The sequence below is a fragment of the Muscardinus avellanarius genome (genome assembly GCF_963383645.1).
Source record: "Muscardinus avellanarius genome assembly, chromosome: 9".
Lineage (NCBI taxonomy): Eukaryota > Metazoa > Chordata > Mammalia > Rodentia > Gliridae > Muscardinus > Muscardinus avellanarius.
The window spans coordinates 48,996,397-49,016,485 of NC_137795.1; the positions used below are offsets into that span (position 1 = coordinate 48,996,397).

At 42.2% G+C, this 20,089-nt stretch overlaps 1 pseudogene across 1 annotated transcript; it reads right to left on the reverse strand.

Moving 5' to 3' along the window:
* Positions 1-883: 883 nt before the first annotated feature.
* Positions 884-2,153, reverse strand: LOC308266786 (calreticulin-like; annotated as a pseudogene). Its single transcript has one exon. The product of its transcript is annotated as a calreticulin-like (transcript).
* Positions 2,154-20,089: the final 17,936 nt, after the last annotated feature.

Here is a 20,089-nt window from a genome sequence, read left to right on the forward strand (position 1 = left end):
AAGTTTATTTCCTAGAGAGGTTTGACAAACATACACTCATGATGTAAGATCACCCATTTTTAAGTCTGCTATAAGTTGTTTGAAACCTAGGTACTCACTTTAATCTAGTTAAAATGTCCCCTCTGTGTGTGCTTATTCGAGATACAGCCCATTTCTTTCTCATTTTCCTGGTCCCTTTCTGAACTAGCCTATCACTAATTTGGTTTGGCCAAGATAAAATAATTTGAAAAGCAAAATATATATCAAAGCTTCTCTTCTCCTGGGCCAATTAATGTAATATAATTTTGTACCTCCCTCCAAAATATCAATACAGTTAGGTATCTATAAAAAATCTAAAAAAAACCCCACAACTACAGTTTTTTATGCAAAACTTAATTTAATAAAAATTTTGTTTGTAGTTCTTACATCCTCAGTGTGTGCCAAGCTTTAACCCACTGTCACACCCAAAAGTGGCCCAATCCTGGGGGCAAGGGAAAAAGGAGGGGACAGAGAAGAGCCCCATTCTTCCTCAGTGCTGGGGAGCTGGACCTGCCCCTTTTTCCTACCCCCCCCCCATTCCCCGGCTCTAGGGAGGAGAGCAGATGGAATCTAAAACCAGAGTTTCTTCCCTGCACCTTACCCGCCTCCCAGAGTTGGAGGATAATGGTAGCTAAGGAATCGGGGAGACAAGGGAACAAAAGAAGGGAAAGATGGCAATCAAGAAAATGAGATGCAGGGGTAAAGGAGAATCAAAGACAAAAACAACAGTTTAAAAACAAGGAGGGAAACAGGGGAACTAAACTAAAATGCACCCCAAATCTGACCCGCCTGGAAAAAATGGAAGTTCTTGAGTCTCATAGAGACATTATTTGACGTGGCCAGCTGTGGCGGGAGGGCCCAGGCCTCAGTCCAGCCCTGCCTCTACATCATCCTTGGCCTGGCCAGTGGCATCTTCTTCCTCCTCCTCTTCTTTGTCCTCCTCATCCTCTTCTTCCTGGTCTTTGTCCTCCTTCTCCTCCTCCTTGTCCTCTGCCTCCTCCCCCTCCTTGCACTTCTGCTTCTCCTCCTCCTCCTGAAGCCTCTGCTCCTCATCCTGTTTCTCCTTCATCCGCTTTTCTGCTTCTTTTGTGACACCCATGTCTGACTGCCAAACTCCTCTGCATAGGACTCATCGTTGGTTATGAGGAAGTTGTCAAAGATGGTGCCGGACTTGACCTGCAAGAGATCTGGGCCCAGCACAGCAAAACTGTCAAAAGCATAGATATTGGGATCAGGGGAGTACTCGGGATTGTTGACTTCTGGATGGATCCATATGCCTTTGTAATCTGGGTTGTCAATCTGCCGTGGCTTTCACTCGCCCTTGTACTCAGCGTTCTGAGTCACTGGTGGTTCCCACTCTCCAACCATCTCTTCATTCCAGTCTTCAGGCTTCTTAGCATCAGGGTCAGGGATGTGCTCAGGCTTGCCCCAGTCCTCAGGCTTGAAGGCTGTGGGGTCATTGATCTTGACATGCTCATCCCAGCCCTGTGGCTTGGAAGCATCAGGACCCTCTATCTTCTTGGAAAGCAGGAAATCCCAATCTTCCTCCAAAGAGCCGGCCTCCACCTCACTGTTGTCTATCTTCATCTCATAGGTGTTGTCCAGCCGTACAATCAGCATGTACAGGTGTGTGAATTCATCATCCTTGCAGCGGATGTCCTTGTTGATCAGCACGTTCTTGCCCTTATAGTTGAAGATGACATGAACCTTCTTGGTCCCAGGGCCACAAATGTCCGGGCCGAACACGATATTGTATTCAGAGTCTCCATGCATGTCTGTTTGGTCCAAGTTATCAGGAAACAGCTTCACATAGCCACCCCCACAGTCAATGTTCTGCTCGTGCTTCACTTGTGAACTGCACCACCAGCATCTGGTTTTGTTGCTGAAACGCTCAAATCTGGCCCACAGGGTGTAAAAGCGGGCATCCTGGCTCTTCTGTAGCCCTTTATCCTTCTCTTGATAACTGTAGAACTTGCTGGAACTGAGGACAAATTTGCCATAAACAGGCTTGTGTTTGGATTCGATCCAGTGGTATGTCTACTGTCTCCATCCAGAAACTGCTCCTGGAAGTACACGGAGGGGGTGGCTGCGGCCAGGCCGAGGAGGCTGAGCAACAGCAGCATAGATAGCAGCATGGCGGGCCAGGGGGCGGCGGCTTGCAGGCCCTTTAAAATGGTCCTCCAGCAGCAGCTCTGCAGTACCCAACAACTACAGTTTTACAAGTAGAATAAGTACTCATACCATCATCCTTACAAAATTACCAAAAAAATTGATTTTTAAAAAATATATTAGAGTGTTTTAAATATTCTCAGAAGAGAATAACTGTATGTATTCTATTAAGCTCAAAGGATTCAGGAAACCACAGAACAATCATTTTGTCATCCTAGAATTCAGATGAGCTATGACAGACAGCAAAATAATGGACCTTTGTGAGCAGTTTGAGAAGTACAGAAAAGCCAGAGGCAGAGACACTGCCCAAGAACCTGTGTTCAGGACAGAGTCAGCCGGGCATGGTGGCGCACGTTTGTAATCCCCGCGCTTGGGAGGCGGAGACAGGAGGATCGCGCAGGTTCGAAGCCAGCCGCACGCGCTGGCTTAGGAGACCCTGTTTCCAAATAAAAATGTAAAAATAGGTCTGGGAGTGTAGCCCGGAGGTAGAAGGGCTTCCAGGAACCCCAATACCACCAAAACAACAACAACAACAAAAACAATAACAACAACAACAACAACAAGACAGAGTCAGCAGCCAGAAGTCAGGAGAGCCTCTGTTGGCTGGGGAGCATGCCCATACTGGAGTCCAGAGTCACTAACATAGCAAAGGCCAAAGCAAGGCACAGGATCAAGAACAAAGACAAAAATTCAGGATCATGTATACAAAGTACCAGGCTAACTACCCTGTCCATTGGACATTTACTGTGTATAGTCGCAGGAAGCACACTGTGTGGTTACCTGCAAGTAACTCAACCCCAGACCCTCTTCCACCACAGTGGCCTTCCCTGGTACTTCAAACTAGCCATGCCATTCACTTCCCCATTATCCATCAGCTGGGGCTTCAGGTTACAGAATAAATGAAATAGTTTATAAGCCAGGCACAGTTGGTAGTGCATGCCTGTAATCCCAGTACTTGGGAAGCTGAGCTAGGAGGATCACAGGTTTCAGGCCAGCCTCAGCAATTTAGCAAGAACCTCAGAAACTTAGTGAGACCCTTTTTTAAAAAAAATAAAGAAAAGTTAAAGGACCATGGTGGACCTCCGAAGTAGGATGCCCCTGGCTTCAACCCCTAACACACACACACACACACACACACACACACACACACACGAAAGAAGGAAAAATAAACTTTATACTATCTATGATAGAGAAGACAATTTACATTCTATAATTGTAAACTGTAAATTTACAAAATGACTGGACAAATAACAAAAAATGGATTTTAAATGTTTAAAAAATTCAAATTTAAGAAAAAAAAGTATCATTTTCAATGCCACAAAAAATTAATGATAATATTTAATGTTAATAAGAATACAGGAAAACAAGATGCTTGCATTCATTGCTATATGTGTAAATCAGAATAATCTTTCTGGAAAGTAATTTGGATAGCCTCTGACCAAGCATTCCATTTCTAGGACTATCACCAGGAAATAGTCATGGATATTTAGAATGACGTTTAGCCACCAGGATATCCTTAACGTTCAACAATGGAGAGTTTGTTTTAAAACAATATTACAAATCATGGCATTACAGACTTGAGTAACTGCACCCAGTTTATACCTACTTTAAATATTAAATGAATATTTAATGAAATGGAAACACTCATGAAATTTTGTGACATGAGAAAATTAGGTTATAAAACAGTAAGTGAAGCAATCAGGGCTCTTAAGAAGTAGGGCCAACCGAGGAGATCTGAGTTTCAACCATTTACAGTCATGTGACTTTGGACCTAATCTTTTTATTTGCATGGGTATATGCGCATGTGTGTGTACGTGTGAGTGTGTGTGTGTATGTGTGTTACTGGGATTGCACCCAGGGGCATTCTACCTCTAAGCCACACCACCAGCCCTATGTTATTTTTTATTTCTAATCAGTGTCTCACTAAGTTGCTGAGGGCCTCACTAAGTTACTGAGACTAGCTTCGAACCCTTGGTCCTCCTATCTCAGCCTTCCAAGTACTAGGATTACAGGTGTGCACCACCATGCCCAGCAATAACCTAGTCTTTTTGAAACTCATTTTCATCATCTGTAAAATTATGATAATAAACAGTCTCTACCGCATCTGGTTTTTGTAAAAATTAAATTATTTAATATACATAAGGCATTTCAAAATTCACCTAGCACATAGAAAGTCCCATCTAAGGGCTAGCTCTTATGCATTAGTATTTGTTGCCAATAAATTAGGTTGACTTTTAAACTAATTTAAGAAGCAAAGGTGAAAAGGAGAATCACAAGCCGGGCATGGTGGCGCACGCTTGTAAACCCAGCGCTTGGGAGACTGAGACAGGAGGATCACGCTGGTTCGGAGCCAGCCTCAGCTACTTAGTGAGGCTTTCAGCAACTTAGTGAGACCCTGTTTTAAAATAAAATATAAAATAGGGCTGGGAGTATAGCCCGGAGGTAGAAAGCCCCTGGGTTCCACCCCCAGTACCACAAGGAAAGAAAGAAAGAAAGAAAGAAAGAAAGAAAGAAAGAAAGAAAGAAAGAAAGAAAGAAAGAAAGAAAAAAAGGGAAAGGAGAATCACCAGGCAAGAACCACATCCATAGCATTTGGAGCGAGTCCTGTGAAGTCACCAGCCCAGCTGCCAAGCGCTGACCCCAGGGCTTGCTCTGCCAAGTCCGTGGGTGCAGGACATTGCATACAGCCATGGAACAGCTGTCTCTCCTGCCACTAGAAACCGGATGCAGCTGCCATGGCCACTGTGCCCTGGCCAGAGTGGATTCTGCGTCATCCCTGCTGCTTTGAGTCACCAGCTCTCAAATCAAAGTACAAAGAGGATGCACCTGCGTGGCTGCACTGCCGCCCCAGTTCCCAGCTGTGCAGGAGGCTCAGAAAGGGAGCATTAGGTGGGGTTTTTTTTTTGTTTTTGTTTTTTTTCCCAAAGAGAAAAAGAAGGCAGGTTTAGGTTTACAAGATGGCGTTCAACAAAAATAGGGAGCAAATGTATATACTGGGCAACATCAACAAAGATACAAATGACCCTTTTATGGTTTAAAAATACAAATATACAGCCGGGCTTGGTGGCACATGTTTGTAATCCCAGCATTTGGGAGGCTGAGACAGGAGGATTGCAGTTCACAGACAGCCTCAGCTACTACTTGGTGAGGCCCTTTGCAATTCAGTGAGACCCTGTTTCAAAATAAAGAATAAAAAATAGGACTGGGTGTAGCTTGAAGGTAAAATGCCGCTGAGTTCCATCTCTAATTTTAAAAAGAAAAAAATACAAATATACATTTATATTCAGGGAAAGAAAGAGCTAAAAGGATATATATTAATCTAGTAGTGATCAAATCTGAATTGATTGTTACAGCCAATTTGAAATTTTAGCTTCTGTCTGTAACTATCTGAATTTTCTCTAACATAGAAAAAGTCTTTTCTTTTTTAAAACGTGACTGGGCAACATCAGAGCTCTATTTTTGGAAGAGAATGGGATCTTTCTTAGCTACAGCTGTGGAATAGGAAGTGGAAGCCTCAGCCCAGATGGCCATTGTTAGCCTCCAGCAGGCCCTGGCTGCCCAAGGTGTGGCCAGAGGACCAGCAGCCTCAGCCGGCTCAGAGGCATATTACCAGTGCAGGTTCTCAGGCTCCATCCCAGAGCTACAGAAAGTAAAGAAAGGCATGAATTAAGAGATGTTCTAGAAGCGTAAACAACAGGCTTGTCAATGTGAAGGAATTCATATAACCTTTCATGAATTATTAGTGTTAGAAGTGTTTCCAAACTTGGAAGAAGGCAAGGTCATTAGCAGACAGATGACTGGAAGAGAAAGCAGGAAATATTTATTTACTTATGATACTAGAAATTGAACCCAGGGGTATTATACCTCTGAACTACACCCCCAGGGCCCCCTCTTTTTAAAATTTTGAAACAGGGTCTCACTAAGTTGCCGAGGCTGGACTTAAACCTGTGATCCTCCTGTCTCAGCCTCCCAAGTACTAGGATTATAGGTATGTGCCACCATGCCTGGCTCAGGAGACATTTTTAAAAGAAAAAATAAATTTGGCTTTAGACACATATGGTTTGAAAACTTGAATGATGACCCAGCTTAGGAACAATAATAAATGTCAGACGTGGGCTTAAATATTTGAAAATAATCTAAGATAAAGAGATAGTGGAAGCTATCAAAGTGGGTAAGATTGCCAAGAAAGAGCATATGAAACAAGCCTAGAAATCCAAGAAATATCCTTGACAATACCTATATTTTGGAGATGAAAGAGAAAGAGAAGCCAGAAAGTGGGTGTCCAAACTAATACCATTAGGAGAATACAATGCCAAAGATAGCAAGGGACAGGTATTCAACTGTAGCTCTTTCTTTTTTTTCTTATGACAAACTAGGAATTGTTTGTTTGTTTGTTTGTTTGTTTCTCTGTTTCTTTGTTTGTTTTGTGTTACTGGGAACTAAACCCAGGGGCCTTCTACCTCCAATCTATGTCCCCAGACCTATTTTATTTTTATTTGGAAACAGGGTCTCACTAGCTTGATGAGAGTTTCATTAATTGCTAAGGCTGTCCTCAAACCTGCAATCCTCTTATTTCAGCCTCCCAGGTACTGGGATTACAAGTGTGCACCACCACAACCATCTTGGAATGGTTTAAATAATTCTATTAAAAGGGATAGTGATTGATTAAAGGAGATCTTCATTCTAGTAACACAGAATGGCCAAAATATTTAGGAGGGGGTAGTTTGGAAGAGGAGAATACTAATACCTTTGGTGTAATAGTAAGTGATTTATCTCATCATCTGACGGTATCAAAAGGTTTGTGTCCTTTTTGGTAAATTTTTGATGAAAAATTTGCACTCCCTATAGTGTTGCAAATTTAATAGGGCCACGATTTAATCTGTTTCATGCATCCATTCAGTGAGCATCTTTTGAGAACTTACTAGGAGCCAGGTGTTGAGGATACAGCAGTTAACAAAATAGACAAAACCCCATGACTTTGTGGCGATTACCTTCTAGAGGGGCAGACAGACAATAAAGTAAAGAAATGAGTAAACATATTGTATGTTTGATGGTGAGAAGCAATAGTAAAGGAAGGATTACAAGGACAGGGAGAGAGTTTCAATTTTATAAGAGATGACAGGAGAGCCCACAGAGAAGACAAATAGATCTGAAGGAGATGAGGAGGCCACTCACGCATCCACGGCGAGGCCCTGAGGCTGCAGGGTCCTTGTCTGGTCAAGGAGGCCAGTGTGGCTAAATCAGGGTAGTGAGAGGTAGTCAGGAAAAAAGGACAGAGGAGAAGTGAAGGCCTTAGGAAGATTTTGAATAGATAAGTGGTGTTAGCTGACTTGGTTTTAACGTTCTGGCCACCATTGTTAAGAACTTACTATCGCTGGGCTGTCCTCAGTAGCACTCTTCTGTAATCCCAGCTGCTCAGGAGGATGAGACAAAGAGGACTAAAAATTTGAGGCCAGCTTGGGCAACATAACAAAATTTCTAAAAATTGGCTCAGTAGTAAAGCCCTCCTAGGTTCATGCTTTGCTGCAAACAAAACAAGCAGAAGTAATTTACTAAAGTAGGAAATCAGGAGACTATCGTCAATACCGAGCAAGAGTAATGGTGACTGGGACGAGGTAGTGACTTGGACCTTTGACAGTCTTATCTTTTTTTAGTATAGTTTTTCTAGTATAGCCTACTAAGGGGGGAGGGCAGAAGTAGGGATGAGACCTTGTGTGTGTAGCTGAGAGAGAAGTGCAAAATTCCCAAGTCTTCTAGTTACATAATCTTATGTATTTTCACATCTATTTTTAGCCACACAGAATTGAAAAAATTATGATCAGTTTGAACATTTAATATGTTTAAAATACTTCTAAATTATTAGAGCTTCAAGGAAATGTTGGGGGAAAAAACTAAAAGCCATTTTTATCACTATGTCAAGAAGTTTCTATTTAGGCCAACATACTGATAAAAGAACCTGATAATTTATGTTAGAGACATGAGCAATACTTTTAAAATGCAGAGTCACTAAATAATGACCAGTTCTGAAAGGTGCGATTGTAAGCCTGCTACTCCTTGAGTGCTGTAATTAAAACAAAAACGAAAGTGAACGTAGAGAGTACGCACAGAGACCTGAGTCACATCAGGACCTGTCATTTGTTTTTCCTGTGGACCTGGGACCAAAGGCTTCATTTATTTGCTGAAGATTAAAAGGCTACACTTATCATTTTTATTTCAAAATACACGGACAAGTAAGTCAAGTTAAATGTTGATCCAGAGAGAAGAGTTGTCAACACTTTCTCAACACTATCCTGGCTCTGTAAGGCACTTTTTTGTTTACAAAATGCTTTTACTACTTCTATATCATCTGAACCTCACAATAGACCCATTGCTATCACTATTAGCTTACAGATGAAGAGGCCCAGGCTCCAGGAGGTTAAGAGGTTTACCCAAGGGCACCCCACTACCTAGCATGTGCAAGTCTTGGAAACGGCACCCTCACTCCCAAGTCCACCGCTTTTTACACTAGGCCGGGTGTGGTGGCACGAGCCTGTAATTCCAGTTCTTGGGAAGTCAAGACAGGAGGATCGCAGGTTCAAGGTCAGCCTCAGCAACTCAGTGAGAACCTTGGCAACTTAGCAAGAACCTGTTTTTTAAAAAGGGGGGCTAGGGTATAGCTCAGAGGTAGAATGTGCCTGAGTTCACTCCCCAGCACCACACATACTGCTTTTTACACCACCCCAAGCTGCATTCCTTTCTAGAAACAGAAGGGGGGGTGGAGGTGGGGAGGCGGGATCCTCTGAGGGAATTTTCCAGGTTAGTAAGGCCAAAGGTAGAGAGTAGCATCAGTGGAAAGGTACCAGCTTGAAAGAGCGTCTTGTGCTCAATATTCTGTCCCCATTTTATGTTGGAAAACCCAAGAAACACATTTATTCCATGTTAGACAGTGGCTGTATGTCTTCAAAGTAGTTTGCTGGTTAAGCTCACCTTGGGCCCTTTTGGGCTCACTTGATATCCTGGCCTGCTCCTCACCCATCTCCACCAGAGGGCAGGCAGGTAGGAAGAAAAGCATTTGTAACTGGTTTGATTTAAATAGTTGGAAGAAGGAAACTTAGGTCAGTATCTTAATTTAGGCCTTGATGTCTTTCTAGAATTCAGTTATTTATGTGACCTTTGCCACCATTCTCCTAGGGAAGCCTAGAATAAATAATGAAGTAAAATGATTGAAGAACTGGAGAATAGAGTTCCATTATGTTTCTATTAATTTTCATGATTGCTTTTTCTGGAGGATAAATATGAAATGTGAAATCTTTAAAAATGTGACACTGAAAGATACTGAGGAAAATAAATGGGCAATGAACAAGAGACAATTCGCAGAAGGGAAAACTTGGCTGGCAGAGAACGTGAAAAAGGGTTCTGTGTCACCAGCCATCAAAGAGATACATGGTCAAAACAAGAAACTGCCATCTTTTACCTATCAAGTTAATGAATATTAAGAATGAGAATAGCTGGGAATGGTGGCGCACGCTTGTAATCCCAGAATTTGGGAGGCTGAGATAGGAGGATCGCAGATTCACAGCGAACCTCAGCTACTTAGTGAGGCCCTTTGCAACTTAGTGAGACCTGTTTGAAAACAAAAGATAATTTAAGATTTTCTCTGTTGTTTTAGAGAGCTCATGATTTGTATTACAGAAATACTGTTTCAGTATACTGTTTCAGCCTAACTGAGGGATATGCAAGGGGGAAAGAGGGAAATTCCCTAATGTATGTGATGTACATTCACAAATATATCAAAGTCAATCACTAAGCCAAACATGAAAAGGAGGGAGAGGGAGGGAATGAAGTGGAAATTGGGTAAGGGCTAATTGAGTGATGTGTGCACGTATGCCTCTACCATCTTGTACCATTAAGATGTATGACAACAATGCACCAATAAAAAATGCTAAAAAAATTCAGTGTAGTCTAGTGGACTTTATACTTTTCATTCATGTCCTATTGAAAAATAAATAAATAAATAAATGATAAAATGGGGCTGGAGGTATAGCTCAGAGGTAGAATGCCACTTGGTTCCATCTCCATTACCACAAGAGAGGAAGAAAGAAGAAGGAAGAGGAGGAGGAGGAGGAGAAGGAGGAGGAGGAGGAGGAAGAGGAGGAGGAGGAGGAGGAGGAGGAGGAAGAGGAGCAAAACGATCAATGATGGTGTGGTGAGATGAGTATTTTCACAAGTTTATAATGGAAATTGGTACCCTCTTTCTGGAGAGAAATCCAACCATGTAGAAAGACTAATCCTGACAGAAGAAAATCAGGATAATTTCTTACTAGCCAAGTGGCACTAAATTCTGATTCTTTTTCTCTAATCCAGCCTTACACAGAGAATTCAAACTCAATAATAGATGAAAGAAACCGGGCATGGTGGTGCACACTTGTAATCTCAGTACTTGGAAGGCTGAGACAGGAGAATAGTAGGTTCTTGGCCAGTCTCAGCTACTTAGTGAGGCCCTCTGCAACTTAGTGAGACCCTGGTTTCAAAGTGAATAATAAAAAAATAGGGTTGGCAGAGTAGCTTGGAGGTAAAATGTTCCTGGGTTGAATTCCCCAGTACTTAAAAAAAAAGGTTGAGACAGGAAGATCACACAGGTTCGAAGCCAGCCTCAGCTACTTAGTGAGGCTTTCAGCAACTTAGTGAGACCCTGTTTTCAAATAAAAAATAGGTCTTGGAGTGTAGCCTGGAAGTAGAACCCCTTGGTTCCATCCCCAGTAACACACACACACACACACACACACACACACACACACACACACACACACGATGAAAGAACAAAGAACAGGGTTTCTGCCCTCTGCAGGCTTAGTGGATTGAAAGATTTGAAAGATGAGCATCTTACCCTGGAAGAGAGTAAAGGTTCTAATTCTCACTACTGTGGGGAAAGACAGAGCATACACTGATGGGGGAGAGAACTGGAAGTAGCTGGATGCCTGTGGATCTGCCAAGATCACGCCTGCCTCATTCCCACAGGAGGGGAGGGAAGCAGCTCCTCCAGCAAGGCAAACCCTGGCTCTGACCTGCAACCTGCTGTGCCAGGCCACCCTGGTGAGACCCAGAGGCCTCAGATGGTTTTTAACTCATCAGAATATAGTCATGGCTGGGCATAGTAGTGCACGCCTATAATCCTAGTACTTGGGAGGTTGAGAGAGGAACATCACAGACAGGTTCGAGGACAGGCTTGGTGTGAGTGTGTGTGTGTGTGTGTGTGTGTGTGTGTGGTACTGGGGATGGAACCCAGGGCTTTCTACCTCCAGGCTATACTCCCAGACCTAATTTATAATTTGTCTGGAAACAGGATCTCACTTAGTTGCTGAGAGCCTAAGTAGCTGAGGTTGGCTTCGAACCCGTGCGATCCTCCCATCTCAGCCTCCCAAGTGCAGGGATAGCCTTGGTATTTTGAGACTCTGGAGAGACCCCGTTTCAAAACAAAACAAAACAAAAAAGTAAACAAAAAGGGTTGCGAGTGTAGTTCAGAGATAGCACACCTCTGGGTTCAATCCCCAGTGAGACCAAACAACAACAAAACATATAGTCATGACTTTTATCAATAACAACCAGGCATATACCTTCAAATTATATTGCTAGAAGCCAGACATGCCTTAAGAAGTCAAATACAACTTTTGTCCCTAAATTTAAATTACTTCAGTATAACAGAGCTGTTTGATCTTACTTATAACTTAAAACCTGTTAGTTTCCAGGAAATTAAGAGACAGTCTGATAGCTTAAAAAAAGAAAGTCTCATTATACCAGGAATTTGCTTAGAAGGCCTGGGCTCCACAAAAAGGCATTTTCTAAATTGTCCTAGCTATATACATATCACAATTTATAGAAGACAGAAACTGAGAAGAACCTGAATGTTCAACCAAGAGTATAATGTAAGTGTTCCGGGTGGCTGGGGCGGGGCGTGAAGGGAAGTTGTTCAATGGGTACAGTTTCAGTTTTGCAAGAAGAAAGAGTTTTAGAGCTCTGTTGCCCAACAAGGCGCACATAGTTAATACTGCTGTAGTGTACACTGAAAAATGCTTAACATGGTGAGACGCAGTGATGCATGCCTGTAAGCCCAGTATTTGGGAGGCTGAGACAGGACCATCACAAGTTCAAGGCCAGCCTTTAGCAACTCATCAGAACCTCAGCAATTTAGTGAGAACCTATTTCTTTTTTTTTTGTTGTTGTTGTTGAATGTATTTACTTAATTTTATTTTATTATTTTTTTTAATTTTATTTTATTGGTGCACTGTATTCATACATCATAGTGGGATACAAACTTTTGTAGACATACATGCACACATCGCCCAGTCAGCCCCCACCCGATCCCCACCCCATTCTCTCCCCATCCCTCCTTCCCATGCTTGGCTTAGTGGTTGACATCTAGTATTATAGCAATTTATCCAAAAGTGAGAACCTATTTCAAAGTAAAAAATAAAATAGGGCTGACTCTATTTTATTTGTAGTAGAGGTGTAGCTTGGAAATAGAATATCCCTCCTAGGTCCAATCTCCAATACCAAAAAAAAAAAAAAAGTGAAAAGGTTAACATAGTAAAGGGGGGATATGCACCTATTAACTATTTAACAAAAATGAGAAAATGTTTATCCTATAAAAAAGAGGTACAGAATAAAGACAAACTCTGGCTGAACGGATTCCACTCTCTTTTCCCCTAAATACAGAGATAAAATAGAGTGCATGTAGCAGCTATTTGAGCATTCTAAAAATGAATTTTTTTTCAAGTACTGGGGAATTCAACCCACGGGCATTCTACCTCCAAGTTATACTGCAAACCCTATTTTTTATTCTTTATTTTGAAATAAGTTCTCACTGAGTTGCAGGGAGCCTCACTAAGTAGCTGAAACTGGGCTCGAACCTACTATTCTCCTGTTTCAGCCTCCCAAGTACTGGGATTACAAGTGTGCACCATCACACCCGACTTGAAATGGGTTTTAGAGCACCTAATAATAATAGTAATAATATTTCAAGAATTAAATTGCAGCAACAGACTGGAAAACAAGACCTGAATTTAAAATCATGCTTAACAAGCAGGGAGTTTCCCCTTTTCTTTTCTCTCCACTATCTCTTCCCTGGATTTAAGACCACCTGAAACTTGAAGCAGAAACCAAGCAAGAAGCAAGGACAAACAGGGCCACAGATACAGCCTTCTAGTTCTAGCTGGAGGAGCAACATGGGAGAGCCCCAGTGCTCTGCAGAACAGGAGAGATGGAGCTGGGCATGGTGGCACATGTTTGTAATCCCAGTGCTTGGGAGGCTGAGACAAGAGAAAATGAAATTTAGTTAAGACCATGTTTCAAAATAAAGAGTTAAAAGCTGGGCATGGTGGCGCACGCTTGTAATCCCCGCACTTGGGAGGCTGAGACAGGAGGATCACGCAGGTTCAAAGCCAGCCTCCGCCACTTAGTGAGGCTCTCAGCAACTTAGTAAGACCCTGTTTCCAATTAAATATAAAATGGGTCTGGGAGTATAGCCCGGAGGTAGAAAGCCCCTGGGTTCCACCCCCAGTACCACGAAAAAATAAATAAATAAATAAAAAATAAAGAGTTAAAAATAGGGTGGGGATGTAACTCCGCAGTAAAATGCCCCAGGGTTCAATGCCTGGAAATAAATAAATAATAAATAAATAAATAAATAAATAAATAAATAAATAAATAAATACCAGGAGACATGGTTTCCTTTTATCTGTCTTGTGCCCTCTCCTCCGGGCAACCCAGGAGTAGTGGTCCCACAGCCACACAGGAGCAGGACCGGGGAGTCCCAAGTCCCTAGCACTCTGAGGGATGAGATGTAGTTGTAGGGAAACAAGTCACAGGATCAGAGCTGGAAGAGTAGACCTGAGATGGGCAAATTGCCAGACAGATATGCCAGGTGGATCTGTCATAGGTAATTGGAAATGTAAGCCTAGAACTCAGAGAAGTCAGGACTAGAATTAGAAGTTGATGAATCATCTGCATTTAGACGTTATTTAGAGCTAAATACTCCAGATGTTTTCTCCTTATTGCTGAGTAATGGCTAATTACTGTATTACTGTTTTGTGGTACAGGGGATTGAATCCAGGGATGTTCCACCACTGAGCTACATTTCCAGCCCTTTTTTGGGTTTTGTTCTTTATTTTGAGACAAAGTCTGGCTAAGTTACCCAAGCTGGTCTCAACCTGGCAGTCCTCCTGTCTCAGCCTCCCAAGTTACTGGGATTACAGTTACATACCACCACGACCCAGATAATTACTGAAGTCTCCTTGTAGCATGTTTTGGTATCTGCTCCACTGAAGAAATAGAAGATAAGGCAGGTTAGGAAAATTCTTTTTTTTTTTTTTTTCAGTACTGGGGATGGATCCCAGGGGTGTTGTACCCTCCAAGCTACACCCTCAGCCCTATTTTTTAGTCTTTTGTTTTGTTTTGTTTTTTGAAACAGAGTCTCAATGAGTTGCAAAGGGCCTCGCTAAGTAGCTGAGGCTGGCCGCAAACCAGGATCCTCCGGTCTCTGCCTCCCAAATGCTGGGATTACAAGCATGCGCCAACCACCTGGCTAGGTTAGGAAAATTCTAACGATGGAGGCTATCATACCAGTAAAAAATGTAAACAGGATTTCACTTGGCCCAGGGGTTTGAGGCCTGGATGTTAAGCCAGAGGTCTTCAAATTTGTCTCCATATTCCCTAAAATAAATTTTAAAATTTTATATTCTTTCACACATTTTAAAATTTCTGCCTAAGTGTTTCAATCATAAACTCAATTAGTGGCAAAGAATATTAAAACTATCGACATGTTTAAAATTAAACTATTTAATCACTCTTCAACTTAATTAGAGAATGTAAATATCATAGAGATCTGACATCATCTAAGAAATAAATAAACTGGGCATGCTGGCACACATCTATAATCCCAGTATTTGGTAGGCTGAGACAGAAGGATTGTAGATTCTGAGTCCCTCCACAACTCACCAATGTTTAAGAAATATAGAGATAGCCGGGCGTGGTGGCACACACTTGTAATCCCCGCACTTGGGAGGCGGAGACAGGAGGATCGCGCAGGTTCGAAGCCAGCCGCGCTGGCTTAAGAGACCCTGTTTCAAAATAAAAAGTATAAAATAGGTCTGGGAGTGTAGCCCAGAGAAGGGCTTCCAGGAACCCCAGTACCACCACAAAAAAAAAAAAAAAAAGAAATATAGAGATAAAGGAAAAACAGCTCTATAGACCAGGACAGGCTCTTTAATTGAAGTGAAGCCTGGGAGAAGGACAAACCAAGAGAGAGTCCACGAGGGTCAGGAGCCCCCTTCCTTACAGACCAGGGGCATTTTATGAGGTGGTAGGAGGGAGGCAAGGCGAGGCAGTCAGTTGTGTATTTCTCCAATTGGTGATTTAAAGCAGGCCAAGACAGGTAAATGTATGGGTCTGGAGGCAGGGGGATGGTTAGGGGCATTTTCCAGACTTTCCAGAAGTCCTTTGTTCTCGACCTCTTCCAACCAGGCCTCATAGCCAGATCTCATAGTGCCCACAGCAAGACCCTGCTTCAAAACAAAAAATAAAATAAAATAGAGTGGGGGTGGAGCTTGGGGGTAGAATGCCCCTGGGTTCAATCTCCAGTACCACATACCAAAAAAGTATCTTTGAGGCACAGCCCCAGCCCTAGCCTTTTTTTTTTTTTTTTTTCTTTTTTCTTTTTGTGGTACTGGGGCTTGAAGCCAGGGGAATGATACCTTTGGGATACACCTACCCCTAGTCCTATTTTTTATTCTTTATTTTGAAACGTGATCTCACTAAGTTGCAGAGGGCCCCACTAAGAAACCTGTGTTCCTCCTGTCTCCGCCTCCCAAGTACTGGGATTACAGGTGTGTACCACTATGCCTGGCCTTTATTTCCTTTATTTTGAAACAGGGTCTTGCTAAGTTGCTGAAGCTATCCTCTAATCTGCAACCCTCCTGTCTGTTCCTCCCAAGGGCTTGGCTTGCAAATTCATTTCACCATACCTTGACTGAATCCAGGGGCATTCTGTTTCTGAACTATAAACCCCAGTCTTATTTTATTTTGTTTTGTTTTTTTTTAAATAGAGGTCTCTCTGAGTTGCTAAGGATCTCTCTAAATTGCTGAGACTGGCCTTAAACCTGCAATCCCCCTGCCTCAGCTTCCCAAGTACTGGGATTATAGGCATGTACCACAAACTCATCTTTATTGTCAGAAATTTCAGATCATTTCCTTTTTTTCTTGAACTCATACTTCTATTGCACTTTCCCAACAAAATTATATTCTAATATGTTTTCTTTGGACACTTGAAAATATTTAATTGATCATTCTATAATAATTATTGGCAATAAAATATGCATACAAATTGAAATACTCTCTGATCCTATAAGGCTATTACTTTTTCTTCTGTACTTACTATAGTTATTCACTAGAAGAAACTGATCAACCAGCATAAGTAGAATGTTTAACTGAATATTAACACACAAGATTAAAATTTTATTGTAAATATATCTTATAATAAGATAATTGGCCTTTTCCAATTAGCTTATGTATCTGCAAGTTAATATTAATTACCATTACAATTAGGTATTCATTTTATTCTCTTTTTTAATGGAAGTTCTGAAAAAATATATTCACACAAATGAATAGGTGAAACTGGATAAGTTTTCTTATAGCAATAGCCTGCAATTATTTGAACACTGTCAAAGTTATGTGAATAAATCACATGGTAACATATCATCAAAAGTTACATTTTAATGATTCACCAAGTGACCACTCAATTAAAGTTCCTCCTTTAAATTTGTTGAAAGAATTAAAAACCTGATTTGCAAAAGAACCTGTTACTGAGCCGGGCGTGGTGGCGCACGCTTGTAATCCCCGTGCTTGGGAGGCCGAGACAGGAGGATCACGCAGGTTTGAAGCCAGCCTCAGCTACTTAGTGAGGCTCTCAGCAACTTAGTGAGACCCTGTTTCCAAATAAAAAATATATAACATAGGTCTGGGAGTATAGCCCAGAGGTAGAAGGCCTCTGGGTTCCACCCCCAGTACCACCAAAAAAAAAAAAAAAAAGAACCCGTTACTCAGTTATTATGATTATTCCCCTCTGCCATCCACAGTGGTCATCTGAGTTGTTTTCTTTAGCGCTCGCAAGCTTCTTTTGAAGGGAAATTCCCTAATGTACATGATGTACATTCACAAACATATCAAAGTCAATCACTAAGACAAACATGAGAAGGAGGAAGGGAGAGGGAATGGGCAGGGAACTGAGGAAGGGCTAATTGAGTGACGTGTGTATATATGCCTCTGCCATCTTGTACTCCATTAAGATGTATGACTACAATGCACCAATAAAAATTTTTTTAAGAGCTTCTTTTGCCCCAAGGCAATGTGCGGCTGAACCCCGTGAATTTCCTAAGGTGGGCAGAGGAGGGAAGGAAATGGTGCAAGGGGAGATGAGAACACAGAAAGCAGATACTGAGGCAGATGAGTTTAAGGAGAATGCAGAAGTCAGACCCAGAAACCCTTCCAGTAACTCTCTTTAGACTCTCGCCCCCCTTAGAAATCTTGGTTCATCCTGAGTTGAGTTAAACTGATCAGTATTTTTTTTTTTTTTGCTTCAGACCCTATTTTTTTTACCCTATTTTAAAAAGAAAGAAAAAATGATAGGGGGGACCTCCAATAAATGCAAAAAGTATTTTTGAAAGGTATAGAAAAATCCAGTCTGATCCCTAAGAATAAGGAAAATTCCTCCTGGAAGAAGGCAGAGGAGTGCAAGAGGAAGGAGTGCCAGGTGTCCTCTGGTGGGTAGATCAGGAATGAGGGTGCCCTCACCTTTACACTCAAAAAGTGGTAGAAACTTGAGGTTAGGTCACTCCTTCCTGAATCGGCAGCTCAAGGTTGCATTTCACTCATTCCACAAACATTTTTCTGGCAGTAGTTGGACCTTGCTTGGGGGATACGCTCCTTTACGCTCTTTGTCCTCAAGGCACCTATCAGGTCTCAGTGCTGCAGTGCGGTTCTCCAGCCCAGCCACACTCCCTGTGCCTCTCAGGGCTTCTCCTCACATCCCTGTTCCTATGCTACTACCTACCAAAAGCTACGTTCCTCCCCTCTCTCCAGACCCTACGCCGTGCTGTAAAATGTGGAGTGTGCCATGGCATCGCCGTTGCTGCAAGTGGGCTACAGAGATGCCCAAGATAGCCCACTCTTCAGCCCATTCTTAGCAATTCAAGCAGAAGCTGAGACCTAGGAACTAGGAGGCCACCTCTAGACAAGAGAAGCCTCTTTCTGTGTAGTGGGAAAATATCATTTTTTATAGGCTCCCTGGTGTCAAGTATGTTGGGAAGCATTGTAAATTGATTTACCAAATTAGGAATCAAAATGTCTAAGCAAAAGTGCAAATGAACTACCTGAAAGTTATATTTGGCAGAAACTGTGCTGACAACTTAAAAGACAGGAATTCAAGCTGGCTACAGTGGTGTGCACCTTTAATCCAAGTACTTGGGACACTGAGATAGGAGAATCACAGGTTCAAGGCCAGCCCGGGCATTTTAGTGAGACACTGTCTCAAAAGAAAAATTAAAAAGGAGCTGGGTGTGGTGGCGCACACTTGTAATCCCAGTACTTGGAAGACTGAGAAAGGAGGATTGCAGGTTTGCAGCCAGCCTCTGGTACTTCAGTGAGGCCTTCTGCAACTCAGTGAGACCCTGTTTCAAAGTAAAGAATAAAAAAAATATGGCTGAGGATGTAACTCAGAGGTAAAATACCCCAGGGTCGAATCCCCAGTACTATAAAAAAAAAAAAAAAAAAAAAAGCCGGGCATGGTGGCGCACGCTTGTAATCCCCGCACTTGGCAGACGGAGACAGGAGGATCACAGAGGTTTGAAGCCAGCCACGCTGGCTAAGACCCTGTTTCCAAAAATAAAATAGGTCTGGGAGTGTAGTCCAGAGGTAGAAGGGCTTCCAGGAACCCCAGTACCACACAAAAAAAAAAAAAAATTAAAAAGAGTCAGTGCTATATAGCTCAGTGGTAAAACACCCCAGGTACAATTTTCAGTACCACACCACACACAAAATAATAATTAATGATAATAATCATAATAATGATAATAATAATTTGTTTGCAACATTAAAATTTTTCAAATAGAAATCAAGATGTCCAGCTCTGCATGAAAAATTGACACAGCTGTACTTCATTGTGCAACAGTCAGCTGGCGATGAGTAACAGCTGCTCCCTCAAGACGAGTACACCCTGCCCACAGTCTCTGCCTTCCTCTTTCATCCACATTATTTGCTTGCCCTCCCACACCCACCATCACTTTGAGCTTCTTTCTGATGCATTGCGGGATCATCTGCCTCCACCCTGCCTTCAGGCTTAGAACAAATGCACACACACACACACACACACACACACACACACACACACACACAGTCCTTGCTGTCTCAAAAGCAAGATTTAGATGGAACTTTTTTTTTTTTTTTTTTTTTGGTGGTACTGGGGTTCCTGGAAGCCCTTCTACCTCCGGGCTACACTCCCAGACCTATTTTTACATTTTTATTTGGAAACAGGGTCTCCTAAGCCAGCGCGCGCGGCTGGCTTCGAACCTGCGCGATCCTCCTGTCTCTGCCTCCCAAGCGCGGGGATTACAAGCGTGCGCCACCACGCCCGGCTAGATGGAACTTATTTTTAATCTAAAAAAATATGTAATACAATGATAATAATGCAATATAAAAGATCTTAAAAATGAATAAAATGAAAGAAAAGATCCAGGCGTAGCGGTGAACGTTTGTAATCCCCGTACTTGAAAGGCTGAGACAGGAGGATTACAGTTTCGCAGCCAACCTTGGCAACTTAGTGAGGCCCTCCACAACTTAGTGAGACCCTGTTTCAAAATAAAGAAAAAAAAACCCA